The sequence below is a fragment of the Lactuca sativa genome, chromosome 7 (genome assembly GCF_002870075.4).
Source record: "Lactuca sativa cultivar Salinas chromosome 7, Lsat_Salinas_v11, whole genome shotgun sequence".
In the NCBI taxonomy this organism is placed as follows: Eukaryota; Viridiplantae; Streptophyta; class Magnoliopsida; order Asterales; family Asteraceae; genus Lactuca; species Lactuca sativa.
This window is the reverse complement of record NC_056629.2, coordinates 53,440,398-53,464,789: the sequence shown is the minus strand read 5'-3', so window position 1 is coordinate 53,464,789 and position 24,392 is coordinate 53,440,398. Positions and strand designations below refer to the sequence as shown.

The following is a 24,392-nucleotide window of genomic DNA, read 5'->3' as shown; positions in this document are numbered from 1 at the left end:
CCATATTTGGGTTTATGAAATTGAACCTTCTCCAAGTTATTTTTATTCCACTCTTTGGTGTCATTGGGTGTGATATCATTAGAGGAATTATGGTTTGGGGCCTCTCATCCAAGAAAGTTCATGGAGGACAAGATCTCAAGCATGAAGATGAAGGGCCACAAAAGAGGTATGTTTTCTTCTTTATGTTTTATGTTTTCATAGGGTAGCTATAAATAGTATGAAGCCATAGAGAAAACCCAACAGTGGTATCAGAGCCATTGGTTTATAACTACTAGCACCCTTAATCCATATTTTATGTAAATGCTTATTTGAAATTGAATGAAAGAAGAAATATTCAAAATAGAGAAACCCTTTGTCACAGCTCACGACATGACAGCATTGTTGTCACACTGTCAGCCGCCCGGATTAGGCTTTTATTGTTTATTTTAAAATTTTCATATTTAAAAATTTATGATATGGTTAATTGCCAAATTTAAAATGCTTTAAATCTAGAAAACAATAAATATTATTTAAATATGATTATTTGACTTTGAATATTTATTTATTATTTAAATAGTGAATTTAAATATTTAATATTATCTATAACAAAGATTTATTAATTTGAATATTAACCCCTCATGATTTATTAATTATTACATTGCATCATCTTAATTAATTAGAATTAATAATAGACAACTAAATTTAAAGAATTTTAAATTTACCCCTTATATTTATATATATATATTAGAATTGTGTCTATTGTATGTATAAGGAAGTTACAACATGCACCCTCAAGTGTTTTAAATATTGACATTATCAGTCTTACCATGACTAGGCTCACTCATTCTGATGTAGGGGTTTTAGGAGGTCTCAATGATTCCTAATGAGGTTAGTTTTTTATATGCTTTGCGCTTGCCACCCTTACCACCCTATTTCATTTTGACAGCGGAGTTACCAAAAGCGTTTGATAGTGATAATGGTCAATCTAAAAGTATTCTAAATACAAGTATAAAATAAAATCCTGTTTTATTAATAGAATGTGAATCTTAAGTTATCCATGAAAATTGCACATTCTCTTTGCCTTGTGTTGATGGAACTTGTGTAGTTAACCGACACATCAATCTAGAGTATAATTGAGAATGATATGGAACTGGTGAATCTCAAGCGTAACTTGAGTTGGGACCATGCGATTTTGTATGGTTAATTCTCAATCTATTTAAAGTGAATCTTATGTTATCCATAAAAGTTGCACATTCTATTTATCTTGTTGATAGAGCTTGCGTGGTTAACCGACACGTCAATTTCAGAGTATAAGTAGAAAATTATGTGGAACTCGCGAATCTCAAGCGTAACTTGAGTCGGGGACCACACAATTTTGTATTGATGATTTACCATTTGTTCAGTGATACACGTCGACCTCATCATTGAACTTAATCCGAGATTAACATTCCATTGATAGTCACTGAATCTCAAAGATCTAGGAATTTCGTGGTGATTGACATTGGTAATGGGCTTTGCCTACCTAAATAACTTTATAGTTTGTTTATATCATCCCTTTACACATCATAGAGCCAAATATGGATCTAGCCTTCTTAAAATTTTTTGTTTAATGTGACTATTTTCTAAGGATAAGTAAAACAAATTAACTATAATGGAAATTGATATTGAATGATGTATATAACCTTATCCAATAAAATCTACTGCTATAAAACCTTTGAAAGGATTAGTTATGAGGATGACCAATCTTGTGAAATTCATAGTTTAGGAATACTTCTCATAAATGAAAGGAAAGATCATGCCTTTGATAAAGCTCTTCCTAGGTTTCTCCAAATACTGCATTCTAGTATATCAGAAAGAGCAGTGTATGTTGTAAATTGATATATTGAAGTGAAATGGAATTTCCTTGAGTTAGGAGATGATTTACGTTAGTCAACTAGCTAACATGTAAGTATAAACGGTTCAATTTGATTTTGATATGAACAACTTGGAATATCCATGAAGGAGTTATGCAACATGTTGAGGTTTCTTTTTGGAGCCAACATGGCCAATCATAAAAACTCAAACTTTAAAACACTCACACATATTTACTATCATGAAAAGAAGTGTCAAGAAGAAGAAATCCGATTGCCCATGGGTTAAAAGGCGATTAGTGTGACAACCCGATATTTCAACTCTTTGTAACGACCAAAATGGGTCAAGTATTGTAACCACTTCTGAATAATAAAAATTTACTTTCATAATAAAATGTACAAATAGTTCTATTTAATTTCCTTCTATGATTAAATGTCTTTGAACCATGATCGTATGTGAAAAGAACGCCCAAATCCGACTTCATATAGCGAAGTTATGATTTTTCCAAGTTCGGCTTAGCAACAGACAGCTAAAAACTCGAATCGGAGATCGAGCGACTTTTGGCCGGAATGACCTAAACGAGAATCGAAGGTCTCGACAATGGTATTCCAGCGGTAAAAAGTCTGGCAAAAACCGACATCAGATAAAGAAGTTATGAATTTTCAAAGAAATTCCTTAAACACGATGGGTTTTTAATAAATAATAAAAAAATAATTTCGGAATTTGCCGACGGAGTCTAAACGAAAGTTGTAGAGCGTAGTCTCACCTACGCGAGGATATAAAGACCATCGAAAACGGAGTTCGTATGAAGAAGATATGAATTTTTGAAGTTTATTAAATAAATTAATTATTTATTTTATTCAAAATTCGGATATTATCCGAAGGGGAGTCAGCGTCCTCATCCGAGGTACGCGCTGCGTACTCCTGTACGCCCTGCGTAACCGAGAGGATTGGCCTCTGATCGTCCACGCCGCGCTATCCGAAGGAACCGACCCGTCCGACCCGTCCGAAGCCCCGACCCGTCCGACCCGCCGTCCCATCCGACCCGCCGTCCCATCCGACCCGTCCCATCCGAACCGAGGCAGTCGAGGCTTCGGTCATGCATGACGTACGCGTACGCGGTGCGTACGAGCGTACGCCCCGCGTACCGAGGCAGACCAGCCTTACTATAAATAGGATGCGAGGGTTTCCAAAGAAAGGGCTCATTTCTCTCCTCTCTCTCTCAACTTTGCCTCGTTTTCCGTGTCCGTTCAAACCCGAAGCTCTGGTCTTTTTGGCTCAAGTCCCGAAGGTCGATTTTACTCCCGAGATTCCCGAGAATCCCGAGGAAAATCCGTTTCCCGAGACGAAACTCTGCCCGGTTTTCCATCTCGCTATCTCCAAAACTTTCAAGTGAGTTTCATACCCCTTAATCAACCGTTTTAATTATTCTAAATACTTTTATATGCTTTCAAGGGGGGGATTACAAGTAAAACACACGAGTATTATCGTGTGTTACATAAAGAAACTCTTTTATATACTGTTATATATTCAAATCACATGCGATTTATAAACCTTTAAGGAACTTTTATATATATATATATATATATATATATATATATATATATATATATATATATATATATATATATATATATATATATATATATATAACATATGTTACAATAGCATTTTATCCTTTAAAATATAAAGTTGTTGTAATGCATGTATAAACTAAACTGTTCTTAGATTATTCTTTTCTATCTTAGACTCTACACCAAAAATCTATGCTTTCATAAACAAGTGATTTTTTTTCTAGGTATTTCTAAACAAACAAGGCACACTTTTTGAAAACTATAATAGGTATAGTTTTACGAACAGATTTCTAACTCTTATGTACTAGAAACATATATTTCAAGAAGTTTACTTTCGTATACAAGAGCAAACGTAACATTTTAACAAGTAGATCTGTTTTTATACCACGGTTTTGTGAGACACTAACTTCATGTACGTTCGAGTACACATTTCAAGTCCTGTATTATATACCAGAATCCCTTGGAGGGGGAGCATGGTGTTTGTGTATAGATCTATACGGGCTTGACAACCCGCGCCCTGACTGTTAGCTGCAGTCCACCGTTTGGGGTGACAAACGTCATAACATTCCAACGCCTGAAGAACGTTGTGTATAGGCATTCAGAGTCAATAGTATGGTTATAAAACTCATAAGGGGTATTAAAAATGCATTGATTTACAAGGTTTTCAAGCTCATTGGTTATTTTACATTTACATACATTTTGGAAACAAACATTGGTCTTGAGTGAAGGCTACTTTTATACTAGTAGAAAGTATAGGATTTTCTAAACACAAACAAACAAAGATAAAACATTTCATTTCATTCAAACATTGTCACTTAAATACTTATGAAATTCACCAGCTTAAATGCTGATCTACTCTTTCAAAATTACTTGTATGTCCCAGGAAATCAGTAAATTTCAGGTATTCATTTCGCTTTTGATGAAGGGATGCTGCGGCGCCAGTTTAATCTCGTATTTTTGACATCATATTGTAATTGAGTTTTGAACATGTAACTTTTGACAAATGTAAACTTTCAATTATATATATGATGGTTGTATTGCTTTCTTTACTATGTATTCATTTGTTACGCTACCACATGAAGTCATCCGCCCCCGAACGTTTCCGCCGTTCAGGTTTGGGGGTGTGACAATTAGTGTTAGTATACCTAATCTAGGCCCAAATGCCATGGACAAAGGAAAACTTATTCTGAGACATGTTCTGATAGCTACTTATTTCCATAACAAGAAAGGACTAAGAAAGAATACATGCCCAATATATATTTTGAAGTGAAAGGACTAAAGAAAGGAAAAAGTAATTTGATCATGGATTACAAGCCCATGCTACTATCCATAGGATCAGAAGACAACTAGTTCTCCCATGTTTGGTCTTCAATCAAATATATAAATTTATAATTCCATTAGAACACTACTTCTAAATCTTGAGTATTTTACATAGGATTAAGTACCGACATTTGCAAGAATGCGTAGTGACTGAAATGAAGTAAGAAGACTAAAACATGGAGAAGGAAATTTGATCATGAATGCCAAGACCTTGCTACTATTCATAGGATCCAAAGACAACTCTTTTCCCAAATGTTTAGTCTATGGTATTATAATTCAAATTGTTTTCATAGTGTTTCATAAGATTGTTCTGACTTATTTAAATGTAAGAGCATTCTAACATGTTCAAAGATGCTCATGAAATCTATGAAGCTAGTATAGTAACAATGGTTCAAAGTTGTTTTTAATATTTGAATAAGATGTACTTATTCATGTACATCCAAAAGGTTTGGTGAAATGTATTTGTGGAATCATAGTCTTGGACACATAAATGAGAAGCGCATTACCAAGTATCCAGTTGGATCAGATTTTGGATTTCATTTTATCATAAGCCTTATGGTAAATCCAAATCTACTTTATCAAGATAGACGATGAATACATCACTTGGTGATGTGAATATCTACTGGAATTAGTTTGCACTAAAGGACTGTTCAGATTAACCACAATACATGGTAAGACAAACTTTATATGAACGTGAGTCTGTAACCTTTTAGATGTTCAGAGCTCTCATAAAGCGAAGCTAAGAATCAACTGGGCAATAAGGATGAGATAGGATAGTGAGAATCCCAGTCCAAACCTTATAGATCATCTAAGTAATTTTGAAATTGTTTCATGATCCATCTCCACCTAGAACACTGCCACTAGGAGTGTTAGTTGGACAGAGAAGCAAATCATTCATTGATTTTGTACTAGATGAGTCGCATTATGCTTACTAATAATTCAAGAATTGTACCATGAATAGTGTTACGAGAAGTCCTTTGGTCTTGTACCAACTAAGTAGGTTCATGAAACACTCTAATGATGTATGAAGTGCGATTCACTCCTCACTAGAACATATGTAAATCTACGATTATGAGGCTTATGCTCGTCGTGAAGCGCTCGATAATTTAGAACTTAGAATAGAGATGTGATATCTCGTTGGAGAAACCATAAAGCATTTTGGATAATTGTTTAACAAACGTTTTAAGAACAAAGTGTATGTTACTCGAAGGGCAGTCTTCTAAGAGAGGGATATGATATCCAAAAGGGCTAGTGGGAGCCATATTGATCTTCATAAGATCTCGTTGGAGAAACCATAAAGCATTTTGGATAATTGTTTAACAAACCCTTTGCTATATGATCGATCAGATATGCAATAGCATCTACCAGATCAGATAACTCGTATGCCTTGCACATGACAAGTTGGATTAGATCAATTTGGCAAGAATCAACGAATCAATATCAAGAGCATTACTAAGTGAACTAATAGGATAGAGGAAATGATATTGTCATCATGGAAGAGATCATTATAAAGGTTACATTGATGCTAACTTCCATATTGATAAAGACGATTCCGTTCCTTGTCGGAATTCATGCTTTTACTGAATGGTGAAGTTGATGGGTTTTAGTATACTACAACATCCTATGGTGCACATACAACACTAAATATCTTGGATCTATGTTTTCACTAATTATACATGCAAATGGTATCCAAGGCATTAAGCCTATAACTAGCATGCATTCTCATATACCAAATAAGATACTAGTTAGAGTAACATACCTTTTGTGTCGTAGCTTGATTCCATGGAGCTTAAGCGCCGACTGCCTCAAGTGTGACACCTCAAATGGTTCAAACAACACCAACAACAACTTAGAATAGCTTGAGAGAAAAGTCCTTATGCTTAAATCGGTTAGCCCTCTCATGTGAAACCCTTAGGTCCGATTTCTTGAGCCATGGGGTCCTTATATATTGTGGCTATTAGGGTTACACTATGTAACTCATGTATTTCCATATTCTTCATGCTCCATTGGTTAAAACCTCCATGGAGTATCCATGGGTTTAGCACACATAAAGAACTATGGATTATAAGACCACATATATAAGAATGAATGATTTACACTATCAATTCGCATATATTTAATTAGTCTCCTTTTGATCACAAAATTAATTCCAAATTAATTCTTGATCAATACTAATAAAATAATATGATTTCATATTAATATATTAGAACTTATAATATATTAACAAATCATAAATATCCTTTTCTCACAAAGTCGATCCAAATTATTCTGATTCCATGCAACCCAAATGGACCATGCCAAATCGGGTCAAGTACATACCAATTATACTTATGGACTTAGACACTAATCTAACAGTCTCCCACTTGGATTAGTCTAAAACTATTATTGCGTATGACTCCAAAACCCGACTAGCAATCGTAGCTCTTTAAGCCGTTGTCGAACTCTGAACAAATCAATGACACGTCCGTTAGATAAGGGATCATATATTCCTCCATTCTAGATATCATATAGACTGAGACATGGATTAAAATCGTTCTCTCTATCCATTTGTTGTTTCCCGATTTCCGATTTATGATGACCGACTAATTGAACAAATCACATCAGTCCAGGCTTGGCCAAGCATTTCGGGGTGTCATCACTAAATCATCGAGGGGCTCACATATATCGCTTTTATCCCTCCAAGGATAAAAGGAATGGATAAACTTCGACTCATATGCTTGTTCTACTACTTGTTGAATCATACACAAATGCACGTTTTATAACATCGAGTTACCAATGCATTTTCGTGCAATCAATGTATGACTAACTCATAGTCAATAACTCATATCTCTAAGTTTGAAGAATATAAGATATTATCATCTCATGATCACTCGTGATAAAATCCATGAATTGATTCAAATGAGCATGATTTTAATCCAATACTCAGAACTTATGAGCACTCATGAGTGTTGTAGCAACTCTTGCTATGTCCAACATCTTAGACATCTACAATCCAACTTCATGATAGTCTTGATTCATATCTACTTCCAACATATGACCGACTGTGTATGGTTTGAATAACATAGTCATTCGGGCAGAATGACCTAGTTGTTCTGGAAGTCAAAACATGCAAAGTGAAACACAAGAATAATCGAATCCAATATGGTCTCAGAACTTATGAATATAAATAGAACACCTTTTATTTATAACCATATTGATTACACATTATTCAGTGTATAATGTTTCAACTAATCAACTTTATACTTGAATCTAAACACTAGTCATGCCATGCTCTAAGCATGCACACTATGTTTATCCAAACAATAGTCATGCCATACACCAAGTATGCACACTTAATTTATCTGTGATCTTTAGTTTGTGAAATAGATCGATTAAACATAATTCCAATGATTCTCATTTCATAATCCCAAATCCTTACCATAAATGTAGGAATTCCAAATTCCTACCATTTACCGAAATCTGTTAGATTTTAAACTTATATGCATTGATCCTCTTGTAATGATTATGCACAAAGTCACAAAGACTTGTCAACAGTCATTATAGAGTATTCCAATGGAGATCAAATCCATGGAAACGAAGTCTCAAATTGAAAGTACAATGCTTTGAACATCCTTCTTGCATTAAGTTTTCTAATCTTACACAGATTGGATAACATCCACCTATGGAGACATTTCCATATTCCCATTTTGACTATCACTTCTGAACAAGGGTTGCCTCCTTTCAGAATATGTCAATATGGTCCTTCCAAAATTAACACTATACTTCCAACTGTCCCTGAGCAACCAATCTTTGGTAAACCTTAGATTGTCCTCGACAATTGCTTAATCATTTTAGTCATATCCCATTCTAATACTTTTCCATCTTAATGCCATAGGCATTTGGAAGAGTTTAGAACATATGAATATTATAGCACATGTAATCGATCCTATATCCGAAGCATATGGGACACGATCCATGATGTCTCAAATAAAGACATGATACTAGACCAGTCTTTTGCTATAATATTTCTATTTCTATCTGCCATGTTTTCAAAATTCAGATTATGAAAAGGGATGTCGTAATCATAATCGAATTTTAGAACACAAATAATGTTCCCATATATAGAATTTCCTTATGTTGAACCATTCCAACATAACATTCATATATATATATATATATATATATATATATATATATATATATATATATATATATATATATATATATATATATACATACTTGACTAAATTTGATTAAAATCTCAATCTAAGCTTTTAGAATTGAAATGCAGTACAACTTCCTCTCCCTTAATTATAGCAAAACAACTTTTCCCAATTGAAACTTTTGTTTTCTATAATTAACATTGCTAACTTGCAACACTCACTACTAGAAAAACAGCCTTTTACAACGCTCATTGCGCGTCGTAAAAGGCTCAGACGACGCGCAAATGCGCGTCAAGGAAGGCCCTGTCATAAAGAGAGACGACGCGCTTTTGGGCGTCTATAGACGACGCTCATTTACGACGCGCAGTTACGACGCACGTTTACGACACGCAATGCGTATCAAGGAAGGCCCTATCATAAAGGAAGACGACACGCATTCGCGTGTCGTAACCTTACGACGTGCGTGTTAATGACACACAATGTATATCAAGAAAGCCCCTGTCAAGAAAGGCCATGTCATAAATGAAGATGACACACATTTTTGCGTGTCATAATTTTAAATATTTAAAATATATATTATTTATAGATTTACTAATTTTCAAATTAAATAATACATTAAAAATCTCATAATACAAAATAAAATACCATAAATAACAAAGATAATTCATTTCACTAATATGTCAAATACAAATAATTATTCCAAAAGTGAGTAAATGTTATAAAAAAATGAACTCATTTATATACAATTGCATCATCTAGCTTACTATGTGCCAACAACTCTCTGTATGTTTACTTTTGCTTGAGTCTCGTTTCCTCCAAAGCTTCTAGCCATGCCAAAATATGATATCTTGAGTCTTGTTTCAAGAACCAAAATCACCTTCAATCACCCAATTAAACTCTAATGTTGGTAGACTGAGAGTTCCAGAATCAAGTTTAGATCCATCACCTTCAATCACCCAATTAAACTCTCGATCTTCTGTTGTTTGAAAGAAATTGGTGTTTGTAATCTATGAACAAAAAACGCAAAGACCAAGGTTAACATTTGCTATATAGAAAGCAAAACTGGACATATGAATTTATAATACGCAACATAAACATTTTCATGAAAATGATATAGACAAATAAGTAAGAGTGATGATATTGATACCTTAATTACACCATTGGTGAACGAAATTTTAATTGGTTGATAGCAATACTTGACCTCTGAAAACAAATAAACAAAGGATCGCATCATAATTAGCTCAATGAAGTAATTCTTATACATTGTCTCTACCAAAAGATTCATCATGGAAACATTCTTGTTGGAAATAACTAAACGAAAACCTAAATACTAAGCAATAAAACTATAGTTATCACCATTTAGAGCAGGATGAGGAGTCCGATCAAGCCATATGAGACCATTTAAGCAAAAATTTAAGTCATTTGGTGTATCCAGAAGAGACTATTAACCGACATCCATTTATTTATTTAAAAAATATTAATAACTTACTGCTTTATATGCTCCAGAAGAGACTATTAACCGACATCCATCAATATCCATTGTTATCTGGCATAGCATTGGAAGCAAGAAGCAAACTGAAGAAAAGGAGCTATAAACAAAAATTATGACATTTATTTTCTAAACTTAGTAATAAATGAGAAATAAAAAGAGACAAACCTTTGTTCATCTTCACCTTCAACTAAAACCATATAACCTAACTTAGTAATAAATGAGAAATAAAATGGATGAATATGAAAATTGTTTGTTGGAATGTAAGGTAATATGATCATTTAGTTTCATTTTGAAGGTTTATTCAGTCCAGCAAAAAAAAGGACTTCATATATGCAGCACTTTATCCAGATATGCAACATTAAGTCACTGTACACATACAGAACTTACTGGGGAAAAAAATAAACAACCCTTAAGTGATTTTAATTTTTACCAGGCGGTAATTGCTCCTTCAATGTTTCCATTGTGTTCTCTAAATCTAGCAACAAAAAGATGAATCTCTGGTTGCTTCTGTAAATAAATAAATAAATAAATACAATCAACTTTTACTAAAAGAAGTTTACAGAACATACGCCAACAGAAATTGAGATTGCATATAACTTACTTTAACAAACACATGGGTAGCACGAGCAAGGGCATTTTCGGCAACATCCATATTTTTTCTAGCTTCCATGCACAAAACATAACATATCTAATACTCGTGATAATTTGCACAAGCAATTAGACATCTTTCATATAATTTGATTACTTTGTTCAAGTCATCACATCCTTCAATGAAATCAAGGTAGTTATGCCAGTTTTCAAGCTCTGTAACATTAAGTGGCCTGAAATGATAATAATGTCTCCTGACGGCTGTTTCAAAATCTATGATTTTAGAATCGAGATCCTTAGTTTTTTTTATATAGTTCTTCTCTAAGGGAAATATAGGTCTCCAACTCTTTAGCTTCCGCTAATCCATCATTCGGATGGATCTCACCCTCACTTTCTTGATTCTTGAATTCCCCTTTTTCCCTTGCTGCAGCTTCAAGTTCTTCAGCTGTTCTCAGTTCTGATAAAGGGCGACTAGCAGCTAATTCCCTAAAGTTGTCAAAAGTATTAAAAAAAAGTAGAATGAAAAGATGTGGCTTGAGTAATTAAAGAAAGATTGTGTTGAAAAAACATATATCAATCATCACCTGTTGAAATACCGATCCAACTGCTGATTAGGAATCTCCAATATACGTGTGTAAATCATGGCAAGATTCGACCATTTCTGTAGTTGATACTCATATTCAATGTATTTATCCCACAAATAAAATGAAAGATAATTAGTTCCAACATAGGCTAGACCCCGTTCAAATAGCCTTAAAAAAACATCATAAATAAAATATTTAGTAATATTAACCATAGATTGTGGACTGCAATAATAGCTATAATGTCCCTGTATGCAAAATAGCTCCATTAAATGAGCATGAAAATTTCCAAATGTACACACAAAACACTGAATTTACCTTCCCCCCAATAAAAATCATAAAATGTCTGAGAAAGGTACTAAAAACAATCTAAAAATAATCATTTGTTCCAACAAAACAATACTTAAAAAAACCATGAAAATAAGAGTGTAATAATAATATACATCTTCATAAAAAAAATCCAAGTTGTTCTGTATGCATGGTATTTGAGGTATATAGTTTACCATTATTACCTTTTACCTTTTCCATATTCCATATTTCATCAAAATATTAAATTCAATGGAGTGATTTGAGATGGAAAATTTGACACGTTGACTGGTATGCCTTCTTGGGTGCAGCCAATTCGAATTTTTTAGTAGCAACTTCATTTTCTTCTAATTTGTCTGAACAAAAAACCGAATCCACCACGAAGAGCTTTGCAATTTCGCCTATTATAAATATATATATATATATATATATATATATATATATATATATATATATATATATATATATATATATATATATATATATATATATATATATATATTCGTTTTTTATTATTCAATGTTTCTTTAAATTTTAAATTTGAAGTAATTGGGATCAAGTAATATAAGAGAGGACTTACAGGGCGACCAAATTTGGACATTTCAGCCACTTTGACTTTACGTTGACCAGGATACCCTTTATCAAAATAAAATCAACATTATTTTTATAAAATATAAGTGAATAATTGCTAAAAAAAGAAAAAACACACACCAGAGAGAATAACAAATCCATCTGAAGATACTCTTGATAATTATGGAAGAGTTTTGTTGAGGTACCTCGGTGACAAATAGTCAAGAGCATCCAAAACAATAACAAGAGAAAATGATTATGATTTATAAGGAAGAGGATACTTAATATCAGCAACACGAACAATCCATTTTCTTGTAAGGCTTTTGCAGTTTGCATCACTTTCATCTAAATCATAAGGTTCAAGACCCCATGCTTCTGTATCTTCATCTTTCAATAATTTGAAATCACTGAACATGAATCGAGACCCATGTGTAGAACTTTATGCATGCTGTCAGCATATGCTTTTTTTAGATATGGTAATGCTTGCTTAATCTCTACTGAACATGAAACACCACCTGCATATTCAACATATCAGAAAATTTATAATTATTCAGTAGATAACTGATTGTTATTATTATCTTAAATGGTTTACCATCAAGCCTACTTAGATCCACTTTATCAATATTTCTTCTACCTGTTGTTACAAATATAATTTTGATATAAGTTGAGATAGGAGAAGATAGAATTTTTTTAGCCAAAAGAAATTCATATGTACTAACTTGAACCACTATAAACATAGCCAATTATGAGAAAAGTGTTGGAATAGTGTCTAAGGCTGCAACTATATTAGACAAGTGTTTGACCCGGTTGTGCATGGTCCTTTTGGGTTGCCTTCACCATAGCAACTTGATAGGATGATTTATTAAGAGAGAGTAAATACTATTAATATATTATGAGAATAATATAATGAATAATATATTTGTTATTTGATTAATATAAGTCATAGAATTAATTAGAATTAATTTGGTGACTTAAAGAGATTAATTAAATAAAGGGGTATAAACTGTCAATTGTTTGATAGTTAAACTTTAGACTGTAAATCCATTGGGATATGCTTTGGACGAATTCTAAGAGTGTTAGGATAGCCAAAAACGTCCAAAGGCTTATCTATGGAATGGATTTGGATAGCCTTAAGAGAAGATTATCCAATTAGGGTTTAGGTTGTAACCCTTAAGGAGTCTACAAGTATAAATAGACCCCATGGCATAGGGAATTCGACACATCTCATAAAGTAAGAGAACCCTGGCCGAATTCCTCCCCTCTCCTCTCTCCTAAATCATTCTTCTTGCTATTGGTGTTTGTAAGCCATTAGAGGAGTGACATTTGTGACTCTAGAAGCTCCAAGACCTCAAGATCAACAAGGAACTCAAAGGTATGATTCTAGATCTGTTTCAATGTTGTTATTTAACCCAATTAGTCATTAGAAGACTTGGATTCAAAGCATGTTTATTAGAAAGCCTAGATCCAAGCATTAGGGTTTTGCATGCGCACATAGGAAAGTTCTTATGGCTAAAACCCATCAGTGGTATCAGAGCCTAGCTTGGTTTTCTTTAAATTGTTGCTTGATTAACTGAAACAAACCTGCAAAATTCGATTTTTAGGTTTATGAGTCACTGACTCGGCGAGTCCCAAGGTGGACTCGGCGAGTAGGCCTGACTCGGCGAGTCCCCTTGTGCACTCGGCGAGTCCATGCGTCAGGAATGGCCAGATTCGGGATTTTTTCATAATTATCTTATGGAAACTTACCTTAATCATAATAGATCAATCTAAATCCGATTTTTTGATATATATGACTATTATCTTGATCTAGTTAAAGGTATTTATCAACTAATAAAATATTTAATTTCCTTATATGATAATTAATTAATTATTTTAATTATTTTGGTAATTATCTTGAATAAAATCAAATATAGATAATTAGGATATTATATGTTAATTGGAATTATTTGTTATTTGATCCTCCATGTTTTAAATGTTTAAAACCTACCCTCAAGTTTTGAAATTTATATTTGTGATTAAAAGTTTTAATTTAGACAACTTAAATTTCAAACCCTAGATTTTAAAAGTTTTAAAATACAACCCTATACTAATATGATATTACTAGAATAATATATATATGTATAACTAAATGCTAGTCTTACCGTTAGTAGGCCTCATTCACGAAGCCGATCTATAAGGTGGGTATAAGGTTGCGGCCTATAAAATGGCGCTTAATGGGTGTACACTCACACCCACCGCTTGCTTGATTGGTGGAGGGTCGTTAGCCGAACGGGTAGGATAGGGCAACCTCATCCTCTCATTAAAAGTATAATAAGAAATATAAAGTAACTACACATTTTTTTAAAAAAAATTTCCCAATCCTAGTTACTTTAGGAAAAGTGAATTGATGCAATCCCATGAAATTACACTTTGCACCTTGCTAAGATGTTAGTGGAGCGTGTGTGGTTTACCGGCACACTAATTGGTTCTAAGCGAAGGTGGCAAAGGGTGATTCATTGTTTATCATAGTTCGATGGAGCGTGTGTGGTTTACCAGCACATCGAATAGGTGATCGTTACAATGAAGGCACCATGTGAATTTGCATGGTAATTCACACCCGCTTTGTGATCCTCGGCATCCCAGTCACAAACGAGAGGGGCATATCGAGATTTAAACATGCCATTGAATAGTTTCAATGAATCTCATCCGAACCTAGGAATTCTCAAAAACACTTAGGACTAATAGTTTAAGTTTTGTGATGGAGAATTAGTGAATCGTCATTCACTTACCTTCAATTTATTTGCATGTTAGATTACGGCATCCCTTTTCTAGTATGTAAATGTTATTGTTGGATCCTAGCCCTAATTTTTCTTATTGGGTGATAATTAGGGATTCTTATTCCAATCTATCTTTGTCCTTTTCTAATTGTAGATGTCAAACGCAAACAACGCTGCTGCTAGTTCTTTCACGTTGATGAGCCTTTGCCAAAAGGTCACCTTCGATGGAACGAACTTTAGCGAAGGGATAAGATACATTCGTACCATTGCTCGCTATGAGGACAAGGAGTATGTCCTCGATGAGAAGCTCGAGAAAATCAACCCCGAAGTTGCTACTCCCGCCGAAATCACCGCCTTTGAAACTCATGAGCGAGATGCAACGAAGGTACATTGCATCATGATCGCCACCATGAACTCCGAATTCCAAAAGTCCTACGAGGACATGTACCCGTACGAGATGCACCAAGACTTATTGGAGAGATACCACCAAAACGCGAGACAAGAGCGTTATGAGATTTTCACCAACATGATTTCCGCGAAGATGGGTCATGGAGAATCTCTTACCGTGCACCTGCAAAAGATGCAAAGGTATGTCGACCGCCTTCGCAAGTTAAATGTTGACTTCGGTGAAGACTTGGCGATCGACATGGTGCTTCACTCTTTGCCTCCGATGTACAATCAATTTAGGATGACCTACCATATGAACAAAGAAGAGGTCACCCTAAGCAAGCTCCAAGGTCTCTTGAGGGTTGCTGAGAGCAACTTCAAGGACAAGTCTGTTGCACCTACTCCCAATCCGTCCGCTGCTCCTGTCTTGGCTATTGGTCAAGGGAAGGGAAAGAAGAGGAAAGCTTCATCGAAGAACTATCGCAAGGTGAAAGCCCGAGATGGTGCCTCTTCTAGTGGGACCAAAGTTGATCCCGCTAAGCCCTGTTCTAACCCGAAGGAGGCAGAGTGTCACCACTGCCACAAGATAGGACATTGGAAGAGAAGCTGCCCGGATTACCTGCAAGCAATCAAAGAGGGAAAGATCAAGCCATCTTTCGCAGGTATATACACAATCAAATCTAACGATTCTAATCATGCTATTTCTTGGGTTCTTGATACCGATTGTGGTTATCACATTTGTTCTAATGTGCAGGGAATAAGAAGAAGTAGGGATGTGGAGCAAGGAAGGATCAATCTAATCATGGGGAACAAAAGATCGCCGCCTGTGACCAAGATTGGAGTGTATTCTTTAGTGCTTAGGAATAGTTTGGTTTTAGATTTGAACAATTGTTGCTATTCGCCAGAAATGGCTAGAAACATCATTTCATTTCATGGTTTATATAGACAAGGATTTAGATTTTCTTTTAATAATGAGAATGGTTCTATTTTGGCTTATCTAAATAGTGTCTTTTACTTTGAAGCTATACCATGTAATGGAATATATGAAACCGTTATGATTGTTGATAACTTAGGAAATGATGTTTTGAATATTGATTCTTCCACTAGTATGGATAAAGCATCCTTGTGGCATTGTCGTCTTGGACATGTCAACAAGAAACGCATAGCCCAACTCCAAAAGAATGGAGTGTTGGAGTCATTCGACCTTAGGGAAGATGACACATGCGAGTCTTGTTTGCTTGGAAAGATGACTAAGTCACCCTTCACGAGTACATGTGAAAGGGGCGAGGGTCTATTGGACCTAATACATACCGATGTATGTGGACCGTTTAGATCAACCACGAAGGATGGGAACCGCTTCTATGTGACTTTTACCGATGACTATAGTAGATATGGGTATATCTACTTAATCAAGCAAAAGTCAGACACCTTTGAAAAGTTCAAAGAGTTCAAGAATGAAGTGGAGAATCAATTGGGCAGGAAAATCAAGATGCTTCGATCCGATTGAGGAGGAGAGTACCTAAGTCTTGAATTCCACGATTATCTCAAGGAGTGTGGAATAGTTTCACAATTGACGCCTCCTAGGACACTGCAGTTGAATGGTGTGGCAGAAAGGCATAATCGAACCTTATTAGATATGGTTCGCTCTATGATGAGTCGTGCTTCACTACCTATCTCTTTTTGGGGGTATGCCTTAGAGACTGCCGCCCATATCCTTAACCGAGTCCCTACTAAGAAGGTTGCCAAAACACCTCACGAGATGTGGACAGGGAAAACCCCCTCGTTGACACATATAAAGGTTTGGGGTTGCGAGGCTTTCGTAAGACGAGATACTCACGACAAGCTTAAACCTCGAAGTGAGCGATGTATTTTCATCGGCTACCCGCAGACATCCTTTGGATATCTCTTCTATAGACCGAAGGACAATGTTGTCTTCGTTGCGAGGAGAGGAGTTTTCCGAGAGCGAGAACTCATAAGCCAAGGAGACAGTGGGAGGCAAATCGAACTTGAAGAGATTCAAGAGTCGATAGATGAAGGAACCTCTACCGCTGGCATTCAACCCGAGGAGGAAACTCCGGTTGAACCGATTGACGAATCCCTACCTCTTAGACGTTCCGATAGAGTTAGAGTTCATCCCCAGTTTTATGGCTTTCATATTACTACCGAAGGGGACACGTATATTAGTGATGGTACACTAGTAAACCTTGATGAACCTAATAGCTATAAGGAAGCCATGGCAGGCCCGGAGTCTGCAAAATGGAAAGAGGCAATGGATAGCGAGATCCAATCCATGTATGATAACCAAGTTTGGAATTTGGTTGATTACGTGCCCGGACGTATGACCGTTGGGTGCAAATGGATCTTCAAGAAGAAGACCGACGTGGATGGAAACGTACACACATATAAAGCGCGATTGGTCGCGAAGGGCTTTACTCAAACTCCCGGAGTTGACTATGATGAGACCTTCTCACCAGTTGCGAAGATTAAATCTATTAGAGTGATGCTAGCAATTGCCGCATTTCATGATTATGAGATTTGGCAAATGGATGTCAAGACCGCTTTCCTTAACGGAAAGTTGGCTGAGGATGTTTACATGGCTCAGCCAGAGGGGTTTGTGGATCCGAAGCATCCGGATAGAGTGTGTAAGCTTGAGAAGTCCATTTATGGACTTAAGCAAGCATCTCGCAGATGGAATCTTTGCTTCGATGAGAAAGTCAAAGAGTTTGGATTTGTACAAAGCGAAGATGAATCTTGTGTATATGTCAAAGCCAGTGGGAGTATAGTAAGCTTCCTCGTTCTATATGTCGATCACATATTACTCATAGGAAACGACATCCCGACTCTGCAGGAGGTTAAGTCCTGGCTCGGGAAGTGCTTCGCTATGAAGGACCTCGGAGAGGCTTCTTATATTTTGGGAATAAGGATAGTAAGAGAAAGAAGTAAGAAACTAATTGGACTTAGTCAGAATACTTACTTAGAGAAGGTACTAAAACGTTTTAGTATGGAAAACTCAAAGAAGGGAGAACTACCGATACAAAGTAATGCCAAATTGAGTAAGACTCAAAGTCCGAGTACCGAAGCTGAGATAGCAGAAATAAGCCGAGTACCATACGCTTCCGCAGTTGGCTCAATCATGTACGCTATGACTTGTACTCGCCCTGATGTAGCCTTCGCTTTGAGCATGGTTAGCAGATATCAAGGGAATCCTGGCAAAGCATATTGGATTGCGGTGAAAAACATCCTTAAGTACCTTCGGAGGACGAAGGAATGGGTCTTAGTCCTCGGAGGGAGTGATAACTTGAAGGTGCGAGGGTATACTGACGCCAGTTTTCAGACCGACAGGGACATATGTTACAGTAGATGCAAAAGCTTTAAGAGGTGTGATTACCACAAGAACAAGGCTAATGGATAAGAAAGGGGAAGGGCGTGATTTTGGATTCAAGGATCCCCTAAAGGGAATGCCAGTTCCATCACCCAAATGCCTTGATAAACTAGTTGGCCTCCTTGACATCTCTATATGTTGTGATTCACCTGCAGAAAAATGTTTAACTCGATTTATTATGAATTGAATTGAGTTATCTGAACTGAAACAATGGTAACTTTGAAAGATCAATGGATCCAATATCAGTGACAAATGGGGTGTTCCACAACTTTAATTCAATAGCTAAGATTTTAGTATCCTAAATGGTTAAATCAATCCGTTAATTTTAATTTTTCTGAAGCTGATGAACATTTCACTAATTTAAACTAACACGGTCGTTTCCAAAACATGCTGATGGATAGTTTTACTTGGGATAATTATCCAGTTAAAATAAGCAAGACTCAAAATCCTCTTTGAAGAAAAACGAGAGAACATAAGTGTCCCAAACTAATACATTAAGCAACTTGACCACTTGGTATTAATGTATGACGAAAACCTAACGCGAAATTCTTCAAATCGTTTTTAGCCCATCAAAACAAGCAATCAACCAATTTTCGTTACCACTCAATACACATAACAAAAAATTCACTAGAATCGATCAATTCAAAAGCATTAATCAACTGTTTTTTGACATAATTCATTGTTCATGCTGCTATATTCCTCGAATTTAACAAGCAGATAATCAACAATTGAGTAAACAATTTATCGTAATGCGAGAAACAAACAAAAACCATAGTGCGCGAGTGATGATTAGATAGAGAAAGATAAAGAGTGTGTGTGTGTGTGTATGTGTAACCTTTTTGCTGAGAAGTTGAAGGTTTTTGGTGTAGCTATGAGGTGCGACGGTCTCCATCCGGTGGTGGCTTCACAGGGAGGCGATGGCTAATGGCGGTGAGCATGGAGGACTCGTTACTTGAGGAACTGAAGATTGAGAGAAGTAGATGGAGGGTTTATGAACCGAAACCCTAGTTCCAACAATAGTCGTGGTTCCAAGAACTGTACCCATTTGATTTCAATTTCATGGCCCGGTGACCAAAAAACCTTCGATTCCACTAAGAACCAGAACCCTAGTTCCAACAATAGTCGGTTTGTGGCCCTATATAGAATTTTAGGCATGAGACTCCTTGATTTCTGCCGACTGGGATGGGAGAAAGGAGAAGCGCATCGTGGTTCGTTTTTTGGATATTTGACTGAGCAAATTAGAGCGGGGGAAGAGAATAGATGGAGACATCGGTTGGAGATCAGAGATTTGGTGATGTTATGATGATGTTGTGGGAGAAAAGAGCAGTGATGGTGAGAGAGACATCGTGGCTCTCCGATTGAAGGTTTTTTGGTATTTGATTGAGAGAGAGAGAGAGAGAGAGAGAGAGAGAAGAACGATTGAAAGAAGGTAGAGGAGAACATGGCGGCTTTTCAAACTTTTGGAATTTCATTTCCCCCGCGAGCTTCTAAAACGCATGTTTATGAAAAAAATATAAAGTGACGTGCACACACGACACACATTTTATCATATGCGCCCTCCGTGTTTTTTTTGGACACTAATTTTAGGTTACGCACAAATGCGTGCCCTCTATTCTTCAAATTTTATAAGAGATGACATTATTTTTTGGACGCCCGCTTTTCCGTATCGTAAATCACTACGTGTCATTGTTTGTGCGTCATTAAAGGTTGTTTTTTTAGTAGTGACTTATCATAATTATCATGCTCCCACTAACATGATGATTATTAGCATAACACTTATGCTCCCACTAGCTTTGACATGTACTCAGAAATCAAATGGACTTCTAGAAATAAATACTTTATTGACTTTCTTACCAAAGTTCAGACTTTTGATACGAGATGCTTTGATAAAACTTTCTCAAAATCATACACCTTTCCTTAGATAGCACACACGTTTGTCTAAACAATTTCAGAACTATGAAAAGGGATGCCGTAATCATAGTCTCAATTGTTTAGACCTTTGTCATTCCTCACAAGTCCATGTTAGTGTGCCAGTTAACCACACACGCTCCACTAACGACTTTGAGAATACAAATATCACAATTGCTATCTACTTAAAATAACATAGTGAAAGCGTTTCCTCACCATCATTTTCATGAATCGGAGAGAAACCTTATGACACTTAGATTTTATGGTGTATGTATTCCTATCCATGTGAATTTGTCAAAACCATAATCACAAGACACGGTTAATGACAAATCCAAACTCATATGGACTGAACTTGTGCAGTCTTAACTTCTTGCCACCTAGCAGCACAAGGGTCTGCCATTGCTTCCAAGTTGTTATGCAACCAATTGAGAACTCTCAGAACTCACATGCAAAGCCAATTTTAACTAGAATAGGCACATAAATAGGAATATGTCAACACGATAGGTTATAAACCTCAAGTCGTGAGCTAGTGAGAAACTACATGTTTTATTCTTGATTAGATCTTGAAATACTTTCAGGATCTTTTAGACTCTCACTGTCCTCTTGACATAAAAGATTCTCTTTCCAAGACCCATTCTTTGACAAACAAATATTCAAGAGATAGTGCGAATTCTTATCAAGACAAACACTTCACACAATTGGCCTAAGTTGGTCTCTGTTTTATCCAAAACACGACAACTTACCAATTTCAAATGTACAAGATCAGGACACATTTTAGTCTTACATTTGATAAGTGTTAATAAACCTTCTTTAAGATGTGTCACTCAAATTACAATCTTGGAGTACGACTCTAAGACTTGTTTTGGAACGAAGTATGACTCATCTTCTTGATTTAACCATTTCAACAATTCACGATTTCTCTTCTTAGCCATAGGAATTCACTAAGGTGTCCTTAGAGGACCAATTGTGATATGGTTTCTTAATCATTAAGATGATCACAAAACATGTTACTAAAGTACTCTCCGATCTTTTCAAATTTGAGAAACTTTTATCTTTCCGCATAATTTGATTCTTATTATTCGTTCTGTCATACATCGAAACTTTTCCAATGTTTCAAAATTATACTTAAACTTATAAGTATAACCATATCTACTAAACTTTAGTAAATAATGGTGAAGAGTCTTATCAATATTTTATGGTGGACTTGACCAATGCACACGAATGTGTACTCGATCCCTTAAACCTTCACTTGACTCACATATACATGTGAACAAGGAATTAGTCTTAATTTTCCAAAGATGAAAATTCTCATTCATCATACAGCTTGCATGATTCCATGTTTCGGTCCAATTGAAACTTGGGTGATGAGAATCTTCCTTTATTTGGTAAATTTAGACATTACCACAAATGAAAGAATCAAAATCATATTTCCAATATTGCTAGAAACATATAAACATCAATTTTCCATAAGTGCCATTGCAAGGAGATATAATAAAATAAAACAAAATTTTATTTATTTATAAAATGCGGAAAAAGCTTTTTCCTTACAATGCAACTTTTAATGAAAACTATGCTATTACATATTTTCTAGCGATCTATCATAACTCCTAAGAAGTAGCTCAAGAATCCGATCTTCAAACCATGCGATTGAAATCCATCTTCGCGGTCAGATTCAGCATACTCTTCCTTTAAGTTTCCTTTCCTTTGCTTGATCCTGCCATACATCAAAATGTATTAAGAATCTTCAAATAGGAACTTAAGAGAGTTAGATAGTGGACTTAACTGAAGCAGAGTCAAACTTTCTGACTTGACCTTCTCTCAGATCTTTCAGGTAGTTAGGCCAGCTTCACAATCATTGCCCCTTCCTTTGACAATAGAAACATATGGACCCTTTGGGAATGGCACACGGGATATCCGAGTTGACTATGGTCGATCCCTTTCCATTGGGAAGAGAAAGCTTTTCTGGATATCCAATGTTACCATTGTCAATGTCCATGGTAGTTTGGGAAGTTGATCTTCTAATCAAATTTGCTTTTCTAGTGCTCCGAATCATTGCTAATTCAGTAGCACCAAGCAAATAGATAAGATCATTAGGGTCATGTCATAGTCTGTTACATAGTAGTCCTTAAAGAACTCACTATGTGACTTAGGAAGTGATTGAAGAAGCTATTCAACATCCAACTTCCTCAAGACTTTGACACCGAACTCTCCCGACTTGTTAATGTGACTTCATCTCCAAGATGTGAGCACACATAGACCTTGCTTGCTAATAGGTCTTGAGTGACCTTGAACTTGTGGGTTAGGGAGAATAATTGGAAGAGATGAAGGGAAGTATGATTTCCATGAGATTTGGGAAGATCATAGTTGTCTGAACTAGACATCTATAATGGGAGAAGTTCAACATAGTTGATTTAAGTCCTTAATATAACACCCAATATGAAATATTAAGGCTAGGACCCAACACAATATTTTATAACTTGGAAGAGGGATGCCATAATCCAAGCTATAGAATATTTGAAGGTAGGCAAATGACGATTCACCAATTTCCACCATGAAAAACGAAATAATTTATTAGGTTTTAATTGGATTTGAAACTCCAAGATCTTTTAAGATTCATTGAACTTTTCAATGGCATGTTTCAATCTCGATTGTGCCCTCTCAAGTTTTGTGAATGGGATGCTGAGGATCACAAAACAAGGTGTGAATAACCATGCAAATAAATTTGGTAACCTTAATATTTATCACTTAATCGATGTGCCGGTTAACCACACACGCTCCACATATCCTAATATAAACATTAAGTTACCCTTTGCCTACCTTGTTAAATCCAGGTTAGTGTGCCGGTTAACCACACACACTCGACTAACGATTTAAGCAAAGTGCAAAGTGTAATTTCATGGGTTAGCACCAAATTCACATTTTCCTAAAGTAACTAAGATTAGGAATTTATAAAAGGTTTAGTTACTTTATATTTATCATTATACTTATAATGAAGTGAGAATTATAGTCCTTGTCCTACCCGTTCGGCTAACGACCCTCCACCAGTCAAGGAAGCGGTGGGTGAGAGTGGACACCCATTAAACTGCCATTTTATAGGCAGTAACCTTAAACCCCCTTATAGACCGACTTCGTGAATGAGGCCTACTAACGGTAAGACTGACTTTGTTCTTATATATATATATATATATATATATATATATATATATATATATATATATATATATATATATATATATATATATATATATATATATATATATATAATTAACTTATAATACTATAAAGTATAAGGGTTGAATTTTAACTTTTAAAATTCTAAGGGTTTAACTTCGAATTAAAGTATTCATGAGGGGAAACTTTATAAATTCAAAAACTTGAGGGCAAGTTTTGAACAATTCAAAAACTTTTCAATTCCATAACTTATATGTTTAATTTAGTTTTAATGAAAAACTCGTCAAGTTCCATAACTTGAGGACAAGTTATGGAAGACTTTAAAACATTTAAAAAATGAGACTCTCCATTTTTCATAACTTATGGAAATCTTATGAGTTTTAAT

At 35.5% G+C, this 24,392-nt stretch overlaps 1 long non-coding RNA gene and 1 pseudogene across 1 annotated transcript; both read right to left on the bottom strand.

Annotated features, from left to right (window-relative positions):
* Positions 1 to 9,745: 9,745 nt before the first annotated feature.
* On the bottom strand, positions 9,746 to 10,286 carry LOC111906134 (uncharacterized). Its single transcript, XR_002855104.3, has 3 exons — positions 10,223 to 10,286; positions 10,014 to 10,069; positions 9,746 to 9,873 (listed from the first exon to the last, which is right to left on the bottom strand). It is a non-coding gene; the product is annotated as an uncharacterized LOC111906134 (long non-coding RNA).
* Positions 10,287 to 12,006: 1,720 nt separating this feature from the next.
* On the bottom strand, positions 12,007 to 19,057 carry LOC111906125 (probable pectin methylesterase CGR3; annotated as a pseudogene).
* Between the last annotated feature and the right edge of the window lie 5,335 nt (positions 19,058 to 24,392).